At 33.7% G+C, this 23,013-nt stretch overlaps 1 long non-coding RNA gene across 1 annotated transcript; it reads left to right on the top strand.

The window, feature by feature from the left end:
- Positions 1–96: 96 nt before the first annotated feature.
- On the top strand, positions 97–20,259 carry LOC122217933. The gene is made up of 3 exons (XR_006201775.1): positions 97–183; positions 5,729–5,806; positions 20,221–20,259. It is a non-coding gene; the product is annotated as an uncharacterized LOC122217933 (long non-coding RNA).
- The last annotated feature ends 2,754 nt before the right edge of the window (positions 20,260–23,013 follow it).

Genomic DNA, 23,013 nt, shown 5'->3' with positions numbered 1-23,013 from the left:
GCTCCCAGCTCACGGGTTGTTTTCCCTTGGATGAAGGACATCAAACTCATTGCAAAGTTATTTCGTTTCCACTTGAGAGTTTCGGTGGTGAGGTCGGATGCAGGCTGCTAAAGTCTCAGTACTGCTCCTAGACGCAGGTGACGGGACCCACAGGCTGTTTCCGTTGCTCTCCAGGGATCTGCGGTAAGCTTTTCTCGGTTCTAGCTCCGCTTATTTTGCGTTCTGAACGTTTGAAGTTTGTTTACCGTAATCCTTCTGGATAAAAAATTGGAGTGTGAGAGAATCCAGATTTTCATGGTAAGACTTAGTAGGCCACAATATTTGGGTTTGTGGCCGATCTCATCAATAAGGTAAGCTCCTCAGGGAGGACCTGGTGGATCTCAGAAACAAGAAGTCTGGTTTTATTAGGGAGAATTGTTTCAAAAGGGAAATAATTGGTACTCCTGAATTTTGGAAAGGAAAGTGACAGCCTTTAGGTAACTTCAAAGCCACAGAGTAAGTGCACAGTATGAACTGCTGTGAGGGGGTCTTCGGGGGGATATAAGGCAGGAAATCCAGACTGTTTTAATCAACAGCATATCAAAATCTAAGTAGGCAAAAAGTAGAGTATTAAAAGCTCACTGTAAAGAAGTCATCTCTTGAAAGGCATAACAGGCCTGTTGGTAATGCAAATGTCAGAAGCCAAAGCCACAAAATTGGTGGCCAGGTGTCAAGCATTTAAAAGTTATTAGAGGACTTGCCACCTAACTGTAAACTCCTGTGCTAGGATAAGTTGGTCATGGAATGGGTTAGGTTGATACTGGGTCACTAGCTAACCTCAAGAAAATTTCTGTGCTGATAGGTACACTGTAAAATACTATAAAATCCCCAACCCAGTGGCACATCCATCTTAGGTATGTGCCAAGAGACCCAAGGCTTAGCCAAAGAAATGGGATCCTCAAGTTTCAAAGAACTGAGCACACCACATTCTGGCACACCTGCTTCCTGTGCTAAGAACCGTGGTCCCAGAATTACAATGGCCTTTACAGGAAGCATTCCAATTAGATAAGATTTTTCATCTGAGGAGTGCATTTAAAAGTGAGAATACCCAAATCAGACAAATGCAATGAGAAACCTATTTTGATGGGCATGCATAAGTTTCCAAAAGACTTCAGGATTATAGAATAATAATTTCATTGAAAGATTCATAGCAAAAGAGTAATGAAAAGTTAAAGACACAAGAGATGCCTTAAAAAAAAAAAAAGACTATTTAGACTGATGTGACTGTTACTATTCCCTTCTGCCCTCCTTTGCCTGAGTACTCACAGTCTACTGTACCTCTGTCTGAATTGCCTTTCCACTCTGAAGAGACTACAAGACCATAAATAAGTCATTGACCTTACAGACACTTCACTCCAAGGAGGGCCTTCATGTGGGCCTCTCTCAGTGTTGACGGGACTCTTGAGGGATTCTCCAGTAAACTGCTACCAGCTATTCCCTTAAACTGCAAAAGGGAAACTAAAAATTAATTGAAAACCTTGCTAAAGTTAGGTAGATACAAGAACTACACTCTCTACTTTAAATTGGGTGCAAGCTCTGGCTCTAAAGGTTTGCCTTCTGGAGAAACACAACACTTGGGAACTACCAGCATAGAAAAGGGCATGACCAGGCCTGAGGCCATAAACAGGATTTAGTAAAAAGTAGAAACCAAGTAGCCATTTCCCACCCTCTCAGGGCATAAACACTGCAATCTGGTATGTGTCCTGCAGCAGGAAATAGGATGCCACTAAAGACAGACTCCTTGCAGATCTTCCCACTGTAAAGGCGTCCAGTCAACCAATTCTATATGGAGAGCTTCCTGTCAAGCTCAAGTGTCTCAATATTAAATGTAATAGGACAGTAAAGGACTATCAGATGTTTAAGAAAAGCCACTAACATGAAAAGCGAGTGGCCAAAACCAACAAATTAGAAAATTGTTAAAAGGAAGCCACTGCACAAAGTAGAAGATTAAGTAAAACAAATTGCCATATAAAGAGTTGAGAAGATATTATATTATTATAGTAAGTGCTCAGCTCAGAGTAATGAGAGAAAAAGAAAGAGGACTTGGATAAAATAAAAACAATTAATGAATTGAAAGGTGAAATTGATAAAATTTTGCATCATGGGGGTGCCTGACTGACTCAGTCATATTACTATTGATACTGCGATTGTAAATTCAAGCCCCATGTTGAGTATAGAAATTACTTTAAACCTTTTTTTTTTTTTTTGCATCATGTCTCCAGACTAGAAAATGAGTCCTGCAGAGGTAGGACACTCAAGGAACAGAGAAGCAAGACAGAGATTTCGTTCAATTTGGCCCTTTCTTAGGAGAACTGGCAGCTAGTATTTTGCAATGTATATAAAAATTGAACTGATAATAGTGATAATTATTAATTATTTAAGTATAATTGATATAAGTTTCAATTTTACAACATGTTTGTATATTTGTGAAATGATCACCACAATAAGTCAAATTAATATTTGTCACATTACATAGCTACAAAAAATTGCTTTTTCTTGTGATGAGGACTTTTAATGTCTCTCAGCAACTTCCACATATGCAATACAGGATTATTTACTATAGTCACCATGCTGTACATAACATACCCATGACTTTTTAATTTTATAAATAGAACTTTGTACTTTTTTGCCTCCTTTACCTATTTTGTCCCCTACCCTCCCTCATCCTCCATGTCTGGCAACCACCCATCTGTTCTGTGTATCTACAAACTTGGTTTTATTGTTTTTTAATTCCACATATAAGTGAGGTCATATAGCATTTGTCTTTTCTCTGACTTATGTTACTTAGCATAACATCCTCAAGGGCCATCCATGTTGTAAACAGCAAGATTTTGTTCTTCTTTATGGCCGAATAGCATTACACTGAGTGGTGTGCGTGTGTACATGCATGTATGTGTATATATGCGTATCACATCTTCTTGAGCCATTCGTTCACATAAAGACACTTTGGTTGCTTCCATGTCTTTATTATTGTAAATCATGCTGCGCTGAACTTGGGTGTGCATATATATATACATATACACACATATATATGTGTGTATATGTATATATATATGTTGATAAATAGCAGTGGAATTGCTGGATCATATGGTAGTTCTATTTTTAATTTTTTTAAAGGTTTATTTTATTTTATTTTTTTATGTGAGAGTGTGCGTGCGTGCATAAGCAGGTGACGAGCAGAGAGAGAGATATACACACAGAATCTGAAGCAGGCTCCAGGCTTGAGCTGTCCACACATAGCCGTGCACAATGCTCGAACCCATGAACCAGGAGATCATGACCTGAGCCGAAGTCGGATGCTTAACTGAGTGAGCCACTCAGGTGCTCCAGTATATATTTTAAATCTAGAAAAAAAAAGGTAGTGTACGTAGTGGTTTAAATTTCACTAGTGGTCATTTTATACTTACACTCATTGCTAAATGTAATGTACTAATTCAGTTTTTTATTAGGAGTTTTAAGAGTGAGTAAGGATTTAGTGATGTCTTAAAGTTGAGATTGCATTTTACCGTAAATAATTGAAAATTAAATTATATTTACTTATAGAAATAGGAGTTTATTTTTCTTATAAAACAAATCTGGAAGTATGTCATAGCTGGTGTTAGTTTAGAGAAGTCCAAGGGGGCCAAAGTCACTAATATTATCTTGGTCTTTCCCTATGGTCTTAAGATGACTTCTCAAGTTGTAGTTATAAAAGATTTGTGGTCAAGGAAAGAGTCATCTAAAGGCTTAGCAGGAATGAGATCTTGTGTGGAAGTAGCTAGCATTAACCTAAGTGAAATGAGCAATTTTCCCTCTTGTTATCTTCTTACATCATCTACCTAATTTGAGATGTATACACACACACATATACATATGTACATATCAGTTTATTAGATTTGTTTTCTCAGGAATTTTGTGGCTTTCTATCTTCACTTTCAGAAGTTATCTTTCAGATTTAATGTTTACAATAAGTTTTATAAAATTATGTATAAAAATTACTTAGAGAAAACTTATTTAAGTGCTCATGTGATGATTTTTAGTTGTGTTTTTGAAATACCACTTGTGAATTGTATTTTGTATATTCCATGGTGTTAATATTCCCATGCTGCTGTCTTCTCAAATTTTGGGGTCTCTACCTTATTACCTTGATAGCCTAGGAAAAATTCTCAGTATTAGAAAACAAAAATGATCTTCCACCACTAAATATTGTTGTGAAATCCTTGGCCACTCTTGATTTTTGTTTGGTTAGTTTTTCTGTCTGAATACTTCTAGATTATTTGATTAAAAAAATTCCACCTATCTATTTTAAGGGTGGTGACCTATTTTTACTTTGAGAAATATCAATGAGCTATTACCATTTATAAGTTTTAGTTCTTTTTAAAAGCACTGTTTTTTAAAAATCTGTTTTAATTTGGTTATTGTTTCTGCTCTGTTAGTTCTGGTTACTTCTAGATGTTGCATCACCATTTCAGGATTTCTAACAACTTCTCAGCTATTGTTTTTATCTTGTTTCTTTACTTCATATGCTATGAGTGGTTCTCAACTTTTCTTTTAGTTTTCTGATTTTATTTTTTGTAGCATTCAGTTCTTTATGAATCTAAATTTGAATTTAATACGGCTTTGTGTTAATTACCTTCCAATGTCTTTTTTCTTGCAAGTGATTTTTACATGCATTCTAATCACTTTGTTCATTTCAGCTTGTTAATTATCTCATTTTTCATCATTATCTCTTCTTTGACAAATTCTCAGAATTCTAAAAATTTAGTAATTTTAGTAGACTTGTTGGGTTGTATTGAACTGTGATCCTCCTTTACTTCATGTTCTAGGATCTTATCATGTGCAAATCTGTGTAACTAGACCAGTAGTCCACAGTGTGGTTTGGTGTGGAGGCTGCTAACAGGTATAGATGATAGTAGCAAAGCTAGTAATTAATTCCCTCTGACCTCCACCACCATTCAGGAAATGAAATGTGTGTGTAAGAAATGCTTTCAGGTTTCTATTGGGGAAGAGGAGATATTAGAAGAGATATGTGAGTTTTATTTATATTAGGAAATAAGAATAAGGATTAGTAAATTGTGTTTATAATGTCCCTGGAAATTCTGTCATAAATCTAGTACCTTTATTCTGTTTTGATTTGTTTAAGGGATGATACCATTAATGATAAACAGGTATCCATTAAGTTTATTTTTATGTATTATTCCAAATACATTTTTATAATGAGAATGTCTATCTTGTGTTAGCTGAGTCAGGTTCTAGATTATTTCTCTTTTTGTTATTATGCTTAGAGGTATAGTCCCAACTGCAAATTTAAGAATATTGACAGATATTTGCTTTTACTTCTGTAGTTTCAGGTTTTGCATCCTGTATCTATATTTACTCATCCATAAAGTGATAAGGTGGTCAGGCTTAACCTTTTTTCCTATTTAAACAACTCATAATTGCCATGGTCCTTTATGTTAGTATGTTATACCTCATAATTTATATGTATTTTATATTAATATTGTTACTAATACTAAATGATTCCTTGAAAAATGTTTGAACTCAAGACAAAGTTGAGGAAAGGGCATTGTGTATTATTTTTTGCCAAATTATTCTACTTATATGATACAGTTCTAAGGTCACAGTGCTTAAAATAAACTCTGCTAGATTAAATATAACTTTTAATTGTAGTGCCGTTCATACAATATCTCTAATCAGAAGCCTTTTTCAGGTTTATACAAAGGTGCTCTGAACATGCAGTTTTAACCTCTACTGATTCAAGGACTCCGTCATCATCCCATTTTCCAGGGTGAGGTGATTTCTAATTACTGCACATCCTGGTGTTTAATTTCATGTGATAAGCTTGTAACTAATAAGTAAATATGCCTGCTTGTTTCTGAGAATTAAATAATTTGGATAGAATTAAAAAAAAGATTTAAGAAATGAAAAAGGTGAATTTCAGAAAGCCAAGCATACTTTAAATGAGGTTTACTCTAATTTTCCTGCTTGCAAAAAAAAAACAAAACCAAACTCCTCTTTTGCCCTTTCATAACTGATATAAAATAGATTTAAATGGAAAAAAATACAACCATTTGTTGTTGGTTTATAATAGTGTTATTAAAAAATCACAGAAAATGGGCCAATTAATTTTTCCAAAATATATTATAATGGGGCAAATATGTGCTATGTTATCTAATGTTTTTTATTTTATTTTTTGATAGTAGTGAGGCATTTAAGTTCTTCAAATAAGTGTTCAGAGTCAAACTGAAGCATAGCTTTTACTATACCTCTTTCAGAAAATATTTTTTTCAAAATCATTCCTTCTGTGTATATTTTTAAAGATATATATCCTACCTAAAGATAAGATCTGCTGATTAATGAACTTTAAATTTATGATGAATGGTGTAACTTCAGATTATCAGTACTATAACATTAACAAAATACCTCTGTGTGTTATTTGTGAAGTAGAGGTGTGCTATTACTGTTGAAGGAGTCGGGCGAATTGCAGTCTGTTTAAGAAATGCACATTATATTCAAGTATGGCTTGGTATTCCCTTGCTGTTCACTCTTTTGAGTGCAAAAAGTGGTTTTTGCTAACTCCATTTTGCTGCTCATGGAAAGCTGAAAAATCAATAGCTTCAGGTTGATGAAACCTAAATCCATTTGATTCCTTTCCACCAGTGCCATTATGCAGACAGTCAAGTGTGATGTATTTAGTTCATGCAGTACTTATTACTCTCAAGCACAGCTTCTCATCAGGGAAAAATTAGACCAGATGAGAAGTAATCAAGAAATTCTGGAGAGGTTGCAAAGATCTTCTTTTTAACTGCTTCCTTTTTTTTCCTCTCTGTCTTTGACTCTCATAGTCTGCAAAAAAGAAAAGTTAAGATCTCCACCACAAAGCTCCAGAAAGTTCTGTAGAAATGTTTTGTGTCACCTTTAAATCAGTATTTGTCCTTAGTAACAGTCACAATAAAGAACACTAGCTGGATAAATGCCAAATTAAGAAAAATTCCCCCTTACTAGAACTATTAGAGTCATCACTTTGGCAGAGTTGAACAAATAAAAAACTGCTAGAACTGATTTCGACATTTCCATTTTTTCTTAATAGGCTATTTAATAGGTAGACAGCTAAAAGTAGTTGTATAATCTGGAGGCTCAGAGCATGGTCTTTGGCAATCCCTTTCTGTTAATTACTAGCTTGATTAATCTTGAACACATTGTCCTCTCTGATCATCAATTTTATCATTTATGTAAGGGAATTATAATAATATCAGCCTCAGAATTTTGGAAAGAGAATAAAATGGGTAATCAATATAAAGCATTTAACACCATAAACATTCAATATGAATTATTTGTTAATATTAATCCCTTACATGGCAATGATTGGATATGAATATGCAGCAACTCTTTTTCTACTTTAGCAATGTTTTAGATATCTGACTTGAAAGTTACAGATATTTGACAAAATCTCCCATATTACATTGCTGTAATGTATATATTACAATGAATAATGAAATGATCATCTGGTCCAACCTCCTGCTTTAGTAGTTAGAATGCTAAAATGACAGTTTACGTGATTTGCCTGAGCGCAAAACATCTGTGCTTGGTGAAGATGCAAGACTAGAACTTGGATGTCCTTGCTTTCAGAAGTGCCTTTTTTTTTTTTTTTTTTAAATGACTGTTTATTTTGAGAGAAGGAGAGGGCAAGTAGGGGAGGGACAGAGAGAGGAAAAGAGAATCCCCAGCAGGCATTGCACTGTTAAGCACAGAGCCCAACATGAACCCGTGAACTGTGAGATCATGACCTGAGGCAAAATCAAGAGTAGGACAGTTAACCCACTGAGCCACCCAGGCGCTTGTCAGAAGTGTCTTTTTCTTTTATACTCACATCTGTGAATTTATCTAGACTTGCTTTTCAGACATGGGTAGACAAGTTAAGCTCCAAATTACAGAAACTACAATTTAAGGTAAAAACTTGGTCACAGAGATATACATAAAGATCACCCTTACTAGAAGTGATACTAGTGGCTGACTACTTGGAATGAATTAGCAGCTGGCAAAAATCTGTGAACAATGGAATGAGAGCCATTGTGGTGGGCAAAGACACCTGGAAAGCTTTGAAACTGTCCCAGTGCTATCAGACAAAATAGTAAAATAAAGCAGTAATCTATCTCAGGAAGAAATTCATCTACCTTCTTAGACTTAAAAGAAGTGGGAGTTGTGGTCTCTCTCATTTCTATGTTTATTTCAACTATGTTGGTTTTGCAGAAACCAAATGGATTGTAACAAATGGTAGTGGATTATCATGATTTTAACCAGTTGTTAGCCCCAGTCACATTTGTGGCCCTGTAAGAGGTATTTTTACCTAAATGTATCAAGACAGCCTTGGACACTGAGTATACTGCTATTAACATGATAAATGCATTCTTTCTACTCTCCTCAGTTGAGAGGACCTAAAGCTGTTTGCATTTTGTGAAAAGAACACAGGAACATATTATTTTGACTTAAGGAGAGGTTAATGTTACTTTCTTTTCTCTGCTCAAAAATAATCTGCAGTACCTTGATTATTCTGATATTTTGCAGAACATCACACTGGCTCACTGTTTTAATTATATCATGAAAATTGAATCTAGTGAGCAGGAAATGGTGTTATATTTAATATGTCATGCTAAGACATATGGATGTCTGTTTATGGAAAATAAACTCTACAAAAATTCAGAGACATGACATATTAGTGAAAAATTTTAGGTTATTTGGCTAGAGTGGTTGGTACCTAATGGGGGCAAGGTGGAATGTGTCCAGCATTCAGGGGATATGCTGGATTGTCTCTTGGTACTTCCATGGTTTTATAGTGACCATAGCTCTAACAAGAAGAGGGACTCTTTAAGGAGGAATCAACCCACCATGAAAGCAATCTAGAACAGCTCAATTGCTGATTCAGGCTAAGAAAAATCTAGAATGTATGGCGTAAGAGGACAACGATGAATATAAAACAGTGAAAAATACAGTTTGTTCCCATAACTTTATATAAAAACAAGCCACTAATTTGAAAACTCAGTGACAAAAAAGACTTAAATGGTGCATGTGGTGAACAATATCAGAGGCCTGGGTTGCCTATCTTTTTTTGTCTCGCATAATTGTAAATAAGACTTTGGACAGTTCTGTATGAGTTTTGATACACCTGGTGCCAATTGTAACTTGTCTGTTTCAATGCTTCTGCAGAGCTGATGACATAAATGGATTTATTCCAACATTCTGAATAGTAATCTGAAAACAAAAGCAATTAGTGCCCTTCAAAACAACCCTTAAAGACGCTGGTGATAGGAGCAGATGCAGATGCTCCCTGTGATTAACTCCTAGAAAACTGCTTGCTTTTAAGTTCTTGTTTCAGGCTCTGTTCCATGGATTTCCCAGACTAAGATATCCTCTAAGAGTAAATCTAACTGCATGATTATAAGAGGTACATATTTTTGTAAAGCAATTATATCACAAGTTCACCTGATGAATAAAAATAGTTCTTACAATTATGAGAGCCACAATTTTCATGATTTTCTTTTTATCTAATTTTTTTTTTTGTGTTTATTTTTTGAGAGACATAGAGAGAGCACAAGTTGGGGAGGGGAAGAGAGAGAAGGAGACACAGAATCTGAAGCAGGCTCCAGGCTCCGAGCTGTCAGCACAGAGCCTGACACGGGGCTCGAACTCACAAACCATGAGATCATGACCTGAGTCGAAGTCGGGCACTTAACCTACCGAGAAACCCAGGCGCTCCTTCATGGTTTTTTGATACAACTATTTTCTATAATCAATTATATGGAGAGATTATATATAATTATATATTATATGTACAATATATAATGTTTACTTCCTATTTATTGATCTCCACTATATATTTTATTTTTATTTTTATCTGTTTTTAAAGTTTATTTTGAGAGAGAGAAAGAGAGAGAGAAGAGGGGGAGAGAGAGAGAACAAGAGAATCCTAAGCAGGCTCCCTGTTATCAGTGCAGAGCCCAATGTAGGTCTCCATCCTTGCCTTGGCTCATAACCTGAGCCTAAACCAAGAGTCAGATGCTCAATCAACTGAGCCACCTAGGCAGTTGTACCACTGCACATTTTAAATAAAGTTTTTTTCTTCCTTTGAGGTGGTTCCATCCAAATCAGTACCACTTTTGCTTTATTTATTTTTTTCTACCTTCACTTTCAATACTCCCCTATCTTTGAAATTTAAAGAACTGTGTTACATCATAAATGAATTAGGGAAAAACAGAAAGGCCCAGAACTTAGAAATGTAGTTCTGGAATCATGGGGGAATTAGATTAGGGAATCCAAATGCTTTACTGTTTGAATAATATATTTGTAATGATATTAAATTTAGTAGGATTAGACACATAAGAGAATTGTTAAATTCATGCACAGACTGACTTTAGTTACCTTTTATAGTGCATTATTACTGGAAGCACTCATATTATATTGTGAATCTCTGTGGCATGTATTCATTAGAGTCTTTTATTATGTTTTCAAAAGCTAGAAATGCAATTTATATCAATTTGCTTTCCATACTTCTTAGGGAATTTGATTGAATATGAAAAATTCTACTGAGTTTCTGTATTTGTACTAGTAATTTGGATATATACCTGTACAACACACTTGTTAAAATGTCTAACACTTTCAGATAATTCACTAAAAATATATATAAGGCTACCAATTCCTGCCAGCTTCACAGGGTCTAGAAATATTATTTCTAAATATACACACATATATAGGCACACAAACGCACATAACTCTTTTGATTTTCTTTGCTACACTTTTGCATTTGGCTTAGAACAGACACAGATAATTAGAAAAGGGTGGGAAGACAAGTTTCTCATATGATTCTCTAACAAGTCATTTGCTTAACAGTGTTTATTATATACCCACTATTAGTCCTCAGAGGCTTTCTGTGTGGTAGGTTTTATTTTATTTATTTAATTTTTTTAACAGGTGAAGATATATATTGGGGCTTAGAGAGGTTAGACAACTTGCCCTAGGTCTCACAGCTCATAAGTGGTACAGACATATTCAAATCCTTCTGGCTTTGTTTTAAATTTTAATATTTTCCTGACCACTTATTCCTTTTTTTTTTTTTTTTGATGGAATATATTTGTCTTTTGCTTCTGCAAATGACTTATTTGAATTTAGATATATAATTGTGAATTGATACCTTATGTAATTTTCTGTTAATATATTTCATTCCCTCTTTACAGTCTCATCCTTATATTATGTTAACAAAAGTTTGGCTCATCTATAACTCTTTTTAGACTGTGTGTTCTTTTGAAAGCAAGAACTTCATAAGTTGGATTATAATGGTATACATGAAAAAGTCATACTTGTCAATGATTAATAGTAAATGTGTATGATTGTATCTCTGTCTTCTATATTGTACTTTATGAATTTGTTTCTTTAATATTATGCATATTAGCAAAATATACATATATTACAGATATTACTATTTACATGTTTGAGTTACTTAAAATAGGTAAAATATTCAAAAATAATTTGACTTTGGATACTGAAATGGTCAAGAATTTCAAGAGATGCAAGAAAAAAGGAATAAATTACATATAATGAGAGAAGACTTTGAACTAATGATTTGAAGGAAATAAAATATGAAACCTATGTGGTTTGACTCTATACCAGTCAAAATAAAAACTCTTTAAAAGTGAGGCTTGGTTAAATATCACTTTATCTGGTCCAAAAATGTGACTTCATATGAAACTACACAGCCTATTGTTCTATTCCAAATGCAGAAATAACTGTAAGGCCAACAGACCTGTAAATGTGACCTTTTGCCTTTGATGCGCCAAATTGAAATTGTGTGCAGGGGTGGCTGACTGGTTGTCGGTAGAGCATTCGACTCTTGGTCTCAGCGTTGTCAGTTCAAGCCCCATGTTGGGTGTAGAGCCTACTTAAAAGTAAATAAATAAATAAATACCTCTTAAAAAAAGAAAAGAAGTTATGTGTGCAGTTATTATCAGAGAGAGAGACTTGGAGAATTCTTAAGGCTGCTTCACCCTTCACTAATTATTTCCAATTATTTGTTAGGTATTTCTATATTATAAGGCAGTTTTTCCACAGTCCAGTACTGAATTTTTTCTATTGTTGTCTAAGTCTGTTTTCTCTTAACTAATATCTGGTTCTTGATAGGTATTATAGCTTATTAACAGAATATAGCATTTAATTTTGCTATCATTCCATATCTTATTCCCTGGTTTATGGTGGGAACCTCAGTATATTTTTATTATAGTTTCTGTCACTTTATTTGCTATTTGAATTATTCTTACACTGCATTAAGTCCCCTTGTTTACTAATTACATACAATTATACTCAACGATAATTAAATATTAACTTAATTCTCATTATTACTTAGACCTAAACTAATTTCATCTTTTGCATGAAAAGACTGACTTTTAAATTCTAAATACTCAATTTTTAATAATTATGGATCTTATTATTAAATATATAGTTTTAAATTTACTGAATTTTTTCACTTTATAATTTTTATTTGGTTACAAAAAACTGAGTTCTTTTACTTAATTTTACCACCCTATCATAAAGCCCAGGTTAAAAAAAAATTATTTTCTTTTATTTTTGAGAGAGACAGAGCGTGAGCAGGGAAAGTACAGAGAGAGAGGGAGACACAGAATCTGAAGGAAGCTCCAGGCTCTGTGTTGTCAGCACAAAGCTTGATGAGGGGCTCAAACTCACGAACCATGAGATCATGACCTGAGCCAAAGTTGGACATTTAGCCGACTGAGCCACCCAGGTGCCCCAAGATTTTTTTTCAAGGATGGATTCTATAAGAAAAGGAATCTCTTAAATAGCTAATGTAAAAATGAAAATTATGAATCATATATATCACTGTGAAACATTTTGGGGAGGTTGCTTATTGTACTGTCAGATAATGCCAGTATTTTCTTATGTTTAGTAAAAAACGAATTATTTAATAGAGCTGCCAGGGCCACAGCCTAAATGTTTTTTTTTTTTTTTCTTCTGAAGAAATCTGATTACTTCTTCCACACCATCTATATAAATTTATTAATTTACCTGTTTGTAATTCTCTACTTTTTGAAATGACTAGATAGATGGTCTGTAGACCATTATATATATAAAGGACTGGAACCAAACCGTAATTCACAAGGCAGTGTCTGTGTCTTACTTAGAGCTTGATACATTCTTGATGACCTAAGGACATACCTCTAACCCATTCCTCAGTGAGGAATCTTTGGTGTAGCGCCTCAATTTCAGTTTCTCCAGAACTTTCTCCAGAACTTTCAGTGAACAGCAGCTATAGCTGTGGCATCATAAGGACAGCAGTTATTTATTTATTTATTTATTTATTTGTGTATTTATTTTTGAGACAGAGGGAGAGAGAGAGCGTGCCTACAAGCCAGGAAGGGGCAGAGAGAGAGAGAGAGACAGACAGACACACACACACACACACACACACAGAATCTGAAGCAGGCTCCCGGCTCCAAGCTGTCAGCACAGACAATCAACGCGAAGCTCAAATCCACGAACCTTGAGATCATGACCTGAGCTGAAGTTGGACACTTAACTGACTGAGCCACCCATGTACCCCTGCAATCATTCATTTGTCGCTCACTCAGTGCCAGGCATGGTGCCAGTTCCAGTTCACACATTACCCTGTCTAATATCCATAACAACTCTGAGGTATATGTATTGTTATCACTATTTGACATAAAATTCATATTTAGAGAATTTTAATAATTTTATTATAGTCAAGAAGGTAAAACAGATTAGAACTAAGACTCAACACACATCACTGTGATCTGAAGCCATAAGTAAAGGAACAGCATAGTGTTCTTGCAGAAGTAGGAATTATTTCATTTTCATATATTTTTAACTTTTAATGATCTACTGGAACATTATCCTTAATTTGCAAATATCCCTAAGTAACTCCTGTATTTAAACCTACAGTCTTCTTTGTGACTCACATTCCTTTGTACCAAACATTCTGACTCCTTAAAGAAAAGCAGCTAAATTTACTGATGCCTTCAGTTTCTCACATCATTATTTCCATATGACTAAACTTAAGGACATATTTCCCACTTATATTATTTGCTTTCCTGGGTAACAGTATTGACCACAAACACTCACTATTGAACCGTAGGCCATGCCTGTTTCTATACTAAGTCCTTTGTAGTCTCCTTCACGGGCTGTTCTGCTTCTTTTCCCCTGTTCTAGAAGCTTTCCTGGCTTGATAATGTCATTTGGTATTACTAGGGTTTAAACATAGCTTTACCTGCCCTCTCCCAACTCCTGTAAGCCCTTCAGATTCTTATTTTTTCTACCAAATGTTCTCCTCTTAGTTACTAATACTTTTGACAAACTGCACTAAATTGCATACGAGGAGTCTCCAACTACAGTTGATCTTTCCAATGATGACTTTTATGTGTCAACTTGACGAGGTCAAAGTATCCAGATATTTAGTCAATGACTATTGTAGATGTTTCTGTGATAGTATTTTTTGATAGGGTTAACATTTATATGAAGCTTATCCTGAAAAAGTGAAGCAAGATTAGCAGCACAGTTTTTGAGATGCATGATAAATCACATATACAAAAACGTGTTAATTATTTTCTGTTTTTAATAATGTTTAACAATTGCTGTTCCTTCCCTTGACACTGAGATCTTGCAAGATCCTGATGAATCTCGTAAAACCAGTAGTGATTTGTAGACTACTCTTGGTATAGTTTTACTGTTGAAACCTGTTTATAGAAGTGATTCTTAATCCCCTTTTTTCTATTATTTTGAATAAGCAGGATATTAGTATCTTATGCTGCTTAATTATAATAACTGTAGAGATACTGAGAAAATAGATTATTTTTCTTCCACTTTTCATTCACATATATTTGTAAAAAAGAGGAAAATAAATGTAGATATACATCCTACCAATAAATGTAGATGGAGTCATTAACTAGTTTTTACTTCTCCTTTAAACTGTATTTTTATTTGTTATAATTCCAAGCTAACTGCTTTTATTTATTTTTTTTAATTTTTTTTTTAACGTTTATTTATTTTTGAGACAGAGAGAGACAGAGCATGAACAGGGGAGGGTCAGAGAGAGAGGGAGACACAGCATGTGAAACAGGCTCCAGGCTCTGAGCAGTCAGCACAGAGCCTGACGCGGGGCTCGAACTCACGGACCGCGAGATCGTGACCTGAGCCGAAGCCAGACACAACCGACTGAGACACCCAGGCGTCCCCAAGCTAACTGCTTTTAGAACATAATAACTTTTTACTTCTCCAACTTTGACCAGTCCTAGAAAGTGTATTACACCTTTGAGAACTCCCTTTTTTCGCTTAAAAAGAGAGAAAATAAATTTGACAGTGTAATTGTAATGAAATATTAAAAATATGCTATGATCAAGTTTTTTAAATCCCACTTATACACATATATTAGTCTAGGTAGGTACACTTAAATCCTATTGGCATTCTTGAATCTAGAAATTACTAGACATTAGGGATAAACATGGAAATAATACTGTATAATTTCCAAGTAAAACTCCTTTTAGGAATGTATGTCTGTATGCAAATACTTTCTAGAAATCAGAAGTACCATGCCAAACTAAGAGCAAGCTTAAATGGAATAACTCCAAATGGGAAGCTTCCTCTAGTGAGCAGGTTAAAACTTCTGTAACCATTGATAGAGGCTCATAGTAGAATACAACCATCTTTATGACTGCTAAGCCCCAGACATAAGGAATAATATAACTTGATTGTAAATGAAGCTGCATTCTCAGATCTTATTGGTGTTTTATAGCTAGTATATATCTTTAAAGTGAAAACTTTCACAGATCAAATATGAAAGGCCTATGCAATGTTAATTTTTGTTTAAAGAAGAATGATCTCAATATTTTACGTAATGTCTACTATATGTTCATTATTAAATACTGAATGGAGTTTTTGGCATTAGTACTTAGTTTGTATATGTACTGATACTTTGGGAAGGTAAGATAAGCCTTGATAATCTGCCTGGAGCAAAATTCAAAATTCCAACAAATCTTGTTAACTGTTATAAAGGAATGATCACCGAGTATTTGTGCTACCTGACTTTTGATTATGTGGGAACACAGGCACACACACATTAAGAATAAATAGTATTGTAGTTCAGAGGAAAACCGTGGGTTCTGTAGCTTGACTGTCTGGATTTTGATCTTGACTTTCACTTACTGGTATTTGAACTTTGAAAAATTACTTAAGCTGTGTGCATCTCAGTTTTTCTTCTCTAAACTGGTTGTAATGATTGTTCTCACTTCATAGGAACAATGCCTAGCATAGTAGATGCTCAATAAATGTTACTCATATCGTGGGAAATGAAATGTATGTATCTAATGTTCAAACACTAGTGATTTCTGATTTTTTTCTTGAAGTCACTGTTTTTGTTAGTTTGATGTTTGTATCTTGAAACCTTCCTAAAATTCTGAATACCGTTTAAGTATTATCACATTGATGTTAACTCTTCTTGGGAATGTTATAATAGTCCTTGAAATAAATACCCTGGATTATATTACTTTAATTTAATATTAGGGTGGCATTTTTGTGTAGTATTACTTGAATAACATAGCAGACTATAGTTGGAAGCAAACTTAGAGGTCATTATTTACAGGAGGAGAGGGATCTGGACCCAGATTGATAGTATGACCTTCTGAAAATCACTGAGCAAGGGGGAGGATCTGAGAGTGGAATGCAGATCTTCTGAGACTTAAATCTGTGTTTTTCTTGTTATGCTACTCTGCTCTTCTTCTCAGCAATTAAATTGCATGCTTTTAAAAAATGCACATATTCTTTCTTTGTATATGTATTCCTTAGAAATGAAGAATGCTATTATGATTGGAAAATAAATTTGTCAGGCTAATTTATATGCAGACAGCATTTTCCTAGCTTTCTGATTCTAAATAATCCTTATACTATTGAACAAATGATTAGGCATTTTTCACATCTTAGGATGTAAGACCAATATTGTTAAATCTTTAATCATGCCCAGAGGCAATACATCAAAGGAATCAACTATTGTAATGATGATGACTTCAATTAACTATTTTGTAATCCAATAATGAATTTCATTAGTATTCTAAGAACTTTCCAGGCATTATTACCATAATCTTCAGTGCTCCTATTTGGTATTTATTTTGGGTCCTGAACATAATAAATAGAAAGGCACAGTCCCTACCACCAGATAACTTTCATTTCTTAGTAGAATACACTACAGAATAATGTGTGTCTACAAAAGGAAATATTTGCATGTAAATTTTACTACCTTGGATTACTTACTGGTCTGTGTTGGTTCTTCACAAGAGAGGAAAGAAGAAGAAAAAACAAATGAGAGATTGATTTTTTGGCTGTCAAAAAGCCAGGCAACAGCTCTTGCTAAATATTAAAGCTGCTACCATCTCTAAATGAAGGTGAGATATTCACTTACTTCACAAAGCACATGTGAGAAAGATAACAAATAGTATTCATGACTTTGAAGTCTGGAGAGCTGAGACATTTATTAACAATAGGATACAGGACCTTGTGATACTGTCATTTCCCAAATTAAACCAAACCAAATCTTACTCAACTCAGTATCTTCTTCTTTTTTTTTTTTCAATATATGAAATTTATTGTCAAATTGGTTGGTGGATCCTGAGAAACTTAACAGCATCTTCTTCTGTAAGATAATTTCTCCTTTAATAATTCCATGTCTTTGAGAAACTAAATATATGTGTTCTTTTAACAATAATACTCAGTTTATTTAAGGAGTATTTGCCATTCCTCATGGGAAGGGTGAAATAAGTGAGCCTGTGCACATACACCTATTGTTTTAAAACCTGGTGGTCTCCCTAACAGGTTCTTTGACATGAAAAGACTTGACAAAAAGTCAACTGTGTCTAATCTTTGTCTTAAAAAGATCTTCCTGAATAGGAAAAATGGGGAAAAAAGATGATGTTCGTGCTCGTTTCCCATTTTTTGGTAATGCGAGGGGAGAAAATAAAGCTTATCTATAAGCTATTGAAGGCAATACTGTGAACATCTCTATACTCCTCTCTACATAAATGGTGATTTTCTGTGAACTTAGAATGCATGATTCTTTTTTGTTTCCATGGCTGTATCTGGAGTGTGTTTTATCTAAAATATAGCTTAACTTCTTTTTTCTCAAACGTGTAAAAGTCAATCAGAATGGCAATAGTGTATCCTATAATTTTAACTATTAGTTTATAACTGATTTTTTTGCCCCACTTAACAGGTAGAGACAGAGTACATGGGAACTTAAATAACATGCTCACTATAAAGCCATGCATTAGAAAATATTGTTCATTTTTTAAAATTTTAGTTGATGAATCTAATTATTTGATCATTGTCCTATAGTAGTTTCATTATTAATCCAAGTAAAATAGATTATCAACAATTAAAACCTTAATATTTTGGAGTGCCTGGGTGGCTCAGTTGGTTAAGTATCTCACTTTGGCTTAGATCATGATCTCATGGTTTGTGGGTTTAAGCCCCATGTCGGGCTCTGTGCTGACAGCTCAGAGCCTGGAGCCTGCTTTGGATTCTGTCTCCCTTTCTGAGTCTCCCTCACTCATGCTCTGTCTCTCTCTCTCTCAAAAATAAATAAACATAAAAAAAATCAACAAAACCCCCCTCAATATTTCATCTTAAACACATTCCTTATTGCTTATCTTAATTTAACATTTCTAAAAAGTGCCACTCCTATCCTTCTAAAACCTCTCTTACTCATTCTTCTCTCTGAGCTAGTGATACTCTTCCAATTGCTTCCTAGATAATTTCTTTTTGTGTACTTGCATTCAAGTCAAACAAGACCATCCCTTGGGACTGCCCTTAACCTCCATCAGTTAACTTCTTTTTAAATGTTTTTACCTTTATGTTACTGTTGTTTTTATAGCCTTTGAGGAATAGGCATTTAGGAAACACCAACATAAAATGGGCTTTTTTTTTTTTTTTTTTTTCTTTTTTACGAATCCCAGTGTAGGTATCTGAGCAGGGAGCTAAATCATAGATTAAACAGAAGAATAAAAGGCACTATTGTATGGAACAGAAACTTGCTCATAGGGGAGAACAAAATAAAAACCTCATTTTTGAAGCTAGGCTATGATATCACATGTAAAAAGCCTGACTTATTTCTCACCTAATCAGTTTTGTTAGATTACATATTATCAGAATACATATATTTCACCTATATTTTAAAATTACTTTTCATATAATTTTTCATAGTTTTATCTATTCTGTTAGCTGGTAATAATTGTTCAAAATATTTACTCCTATTTCCTACCAGTTTCCTCTTTATACAACCATTCCCTGGAGGAATGACTTTCCATATATATTATAATGGATATAGAAATGCTAACTTACCTTACCTTCCATTATATTATATTAATTATATGATATGATATGATATGATATATATTTCCTGGCCTAGTTGACAACAGGGTTGGCCTTGTGATCTACTTTGGTCAGTTGAAGAAGAAAATATATAATGTGTGACAAACAATTTTAAGAGCTAGCATGAGATCACAACACTTTTTAATTCCATAGCTATAAAACTAGCAAGTTCCGGAACAAAAGGGTTTAGAATTAATAAACATAGTTTACTATGAGGAATTTAACCCAAACAATAATGATTCTTTGGTGTAGCAAGCTAGTGAGATTTAATATTATTTGTTATTACAACATAACTCAATTTCAGTTGACTAATATCTGCTTTGTCTATAGTTAGGCTACTTTTTTTTGTTTCTTCTAGCTTGCTCATATTTTATTAAACATCAGAAATTCAGCTGTTTAATTATTATCTTAGAAAACTGATTTTGCTTTTTCAGACTTCTATTTTATCTTTGTTTATCACTGATAATAGAAAGTACCTTTACTTTATCATCACTTTCTTTGGGTTTATTCTAGCATTCTTTAAAACCACTTAAATAGATCATTACCTTATTTAGCTTTAACATCTCTGTTCTCTAATATATAGTTTTTAAGCTATAAATTCCCCTTCTTACTACTATTTTACTTGAACTTACAAGTTTCAATGTATAGCTTTGTTTTGTTTTAATGTCTTTTTGAAACTAGAGGTAGTTACAAATATGTTATTATTTTTTTTAATTTTATTTATTTATTTAAAAATTTTTTTTTTTAACGTTTTATTTATTTTTGAGACAGGAAGAGACAGAGTATGAACAGGGGAGGGTCAGAGAGAGGGAGACACCGAATCTGAAACTGGCTCCAGGCTCTGAGCTGTCAGCACAGAGCCCGACGCGGGGCTCGAACTCACGGAGGGCGAGATCATGACCTGAGCTGAAGTCGGCTGCTTAACCGACTGAGCCACCCAGGCGCCCCACAAATATGTTTTTAAAATTCAAAGTGAAAAGTTGTTTTCTTTGCTTATATTGTCATTATTGACTTCTAATTTAATTGTATTGCAAACAGAGTAAGTGTTCTGTGTGATAATGATTTTTGAACATTTATAGACTGGTTTTAGTGCCAAGTTTGGAGTGAGTTTTTATAAATGGCCCATGTGTGCTACAACGTTGTTTTTTTCTCATGGTGTTTCTTACTTTCCTAATTTTTTTATCTTCATTTTTCATTAATTGAAAAGATCCTGTTAAAATTTTCTATTAAATGGTGAATTTGTCCATTTCTCCCTGTTTTGCATATTATTATGTATATCATAAGACTGTTTTACTAAGAAATACAAGTTTAAATAGTTCTATTTTCTTGATGAGGTGAATCTTTAATCATTATGTGCTTAAAGCTACTTTTTCTTGATGTTATGTTATATAACAGCAGTGTTAATATCAACTTTACTATTGTTAGTATTTTCCTATATGTGTTCTTTCATTTTTTTTCTTCCAGTGTTTTCTTTCCCTTATTTTAGGAACATCCCATAAACATCAAACCCCTAATTTTAAAATTCCAATTTGAAAACCTTTTTCTTTTTTATTAAAATTTATCTAAGATTATTTGTCCATTGAAATCCACTTTGGCATTTTGCCACTGTTCCGTTTCACTATGTTTCCATTGACTTTCTAGCCTTGACAAAAAAATTTAGGTTGTTTTTTACATTTATACCTTTCATTCTATTCTTTGTATTCTGTGTCTTTCTATTTCTTTGGAAACAGAACTTAATATGTCTTTCCTTATGTAGGTTATTATTTGGAAGTTACGTTTACTAAAGTGGAGAATATATTTTTTAATACCTTTCTGAAAAATAATAAGGACCTTGGAGCCCTCTACCTTATTTTCATTCCTATGAAATTTTATGCCCTTTTGGTTTTAAGATTTTTTATCTTTAACTCCCCCAAAATAATTATTATTATTTTTATACAGAAAATGTTTAGTTAGATTTACTTCTATTTATTAACTTTTTCTCCCTACTGGCATCATTTCCTTCTTCCTGAAGTATATATTTTTAGTACTCCCTTTAATTTAGGTCTATTTTTGGTATACTATAACTTTTCTTTTCTTTTCTTCCTTTTCTTTTCTATCCATTTATTTTCTTTTTAAAATGTTATTTATTTTGAGAGATAGCACACATGCAAGTAGGGGAGGAGCAGAGAGAGGAGAGAGAGAATCCTAAGCAGGCTCTGCACTCTCAGTATGAAGCCCCACTGGAGTTCAGTCTCAGAAACCATGAGGTAATGACCTCAGTTGACATCAAGAATTAGACACTTAACTGACTAAGCCACCCAGGTGCCTCTACTATCATTTTTCTTTATTTCAAAGTATTTTATTTCATTCACATTCTTGGTAGGTGTGGGGATTCAGAATTCTAAATTTTTAATACTTTAACCTGTCAGCATTTTAAATATTCTATTTCAATGCCTTTTAACCTTCTTATTTAAAATTAATAAGTCTGCCTAATGATTAATTACTGTTCTTTTAAAGAAATTATCTTTTTCTGGCTTTAAGATACCCTTTTAGATGTTGTATTAAAATTTTTTTGATTCCTCTTCTTTGAATTCATGATTTGTGTGTATTTCTTTTAATCATTTGATATGTATTGTGTTTCTTGTACCTATGCATTTAGGTCTTTCATCGGTTCTGAATAATTTTATTCTTTATCTCTCAAATACTTTCTTTCAATCAAGTCTCAAGTCTCTACCTCGTTATATGTTAGAACTTATTGTCTGTACTTTTAAACCTCTTCTTTTTTTTTAATATCTTTGTCTAGTTCCACTTTGAGTAAATTCATCAGAATTTTCTTTCAATTGAATTGTCCTCTTTCAGCTATATCTACTTTGCTCTTTAATCCATATTTTGAGTGTTTTTTCAATAGTTACATATATTTACTTAAAAACCTTCTATTTGTCTCTTTTTCAAATAGGCCTATTGATTACTCATTTTTGTAATCTGATTTTTTGTACTTTAAGCATCTACTTATAGGAATATATATACATACACATTTAGAAAACTTTAATATCCAAAGTATTGAGTAGTCTAAATATGTTTTTTGTTGGCCTAAATCTCATCATGACATTTTGCTTGATTGTATGTGAGCTGATTCTTGATATTGAGCCCAACAAATCTCAAACTCTGGGAAATCTGGAGGCCTAAGTTGATGAGACTCTCTCTTCCTCAGGAGATTTGCTCTTGCTTCTTTGTGAGGTCCTATGTGATGTTTGATATATAGCTCCTCTACTTGCTGCCAGCAGCATCTTTAGAGCAGCCCTCCGTCTTATATGTACTTATCACTCAATATTCTCCGACCACTTCTTATTGGACCCATGGAGATTTCTCTTCTTTCCTGTGAGCCTAAAAATACAAGGACCATTTTGTGCATAATTTGTAGCACAAGGATCGCTTTGAGTATCTAACCCCAAATGTTATATTTTCTACCTTCAAAACTCCCTTTTAGTCAAGGAGTTGATACGTTGAAGTTTTGCAAACTGCTTAAATTCACCTGTATACTGTTAAAGTTAATTGAAATTTTAGTTAGTGGATACTTACGTATAT

The sequence above is a fragment of the Panthera leo genome, chromosome B1, assembly GCF_018350215.1.
Source record: "Panthera leo isolate Ple1 chromosome B1, P.leo_Ple1_pat1.1, whole genome shotgun sequence".
NCBI classification, from domain to species: Eukaryota; Metazoa; Chordata; class Mammalia; order Carnivora; family Felidae; genus Panthera; species Panthera leo.
This window is presented reverse-complemented; position numbering and strand designations above follow the sequence as displayed.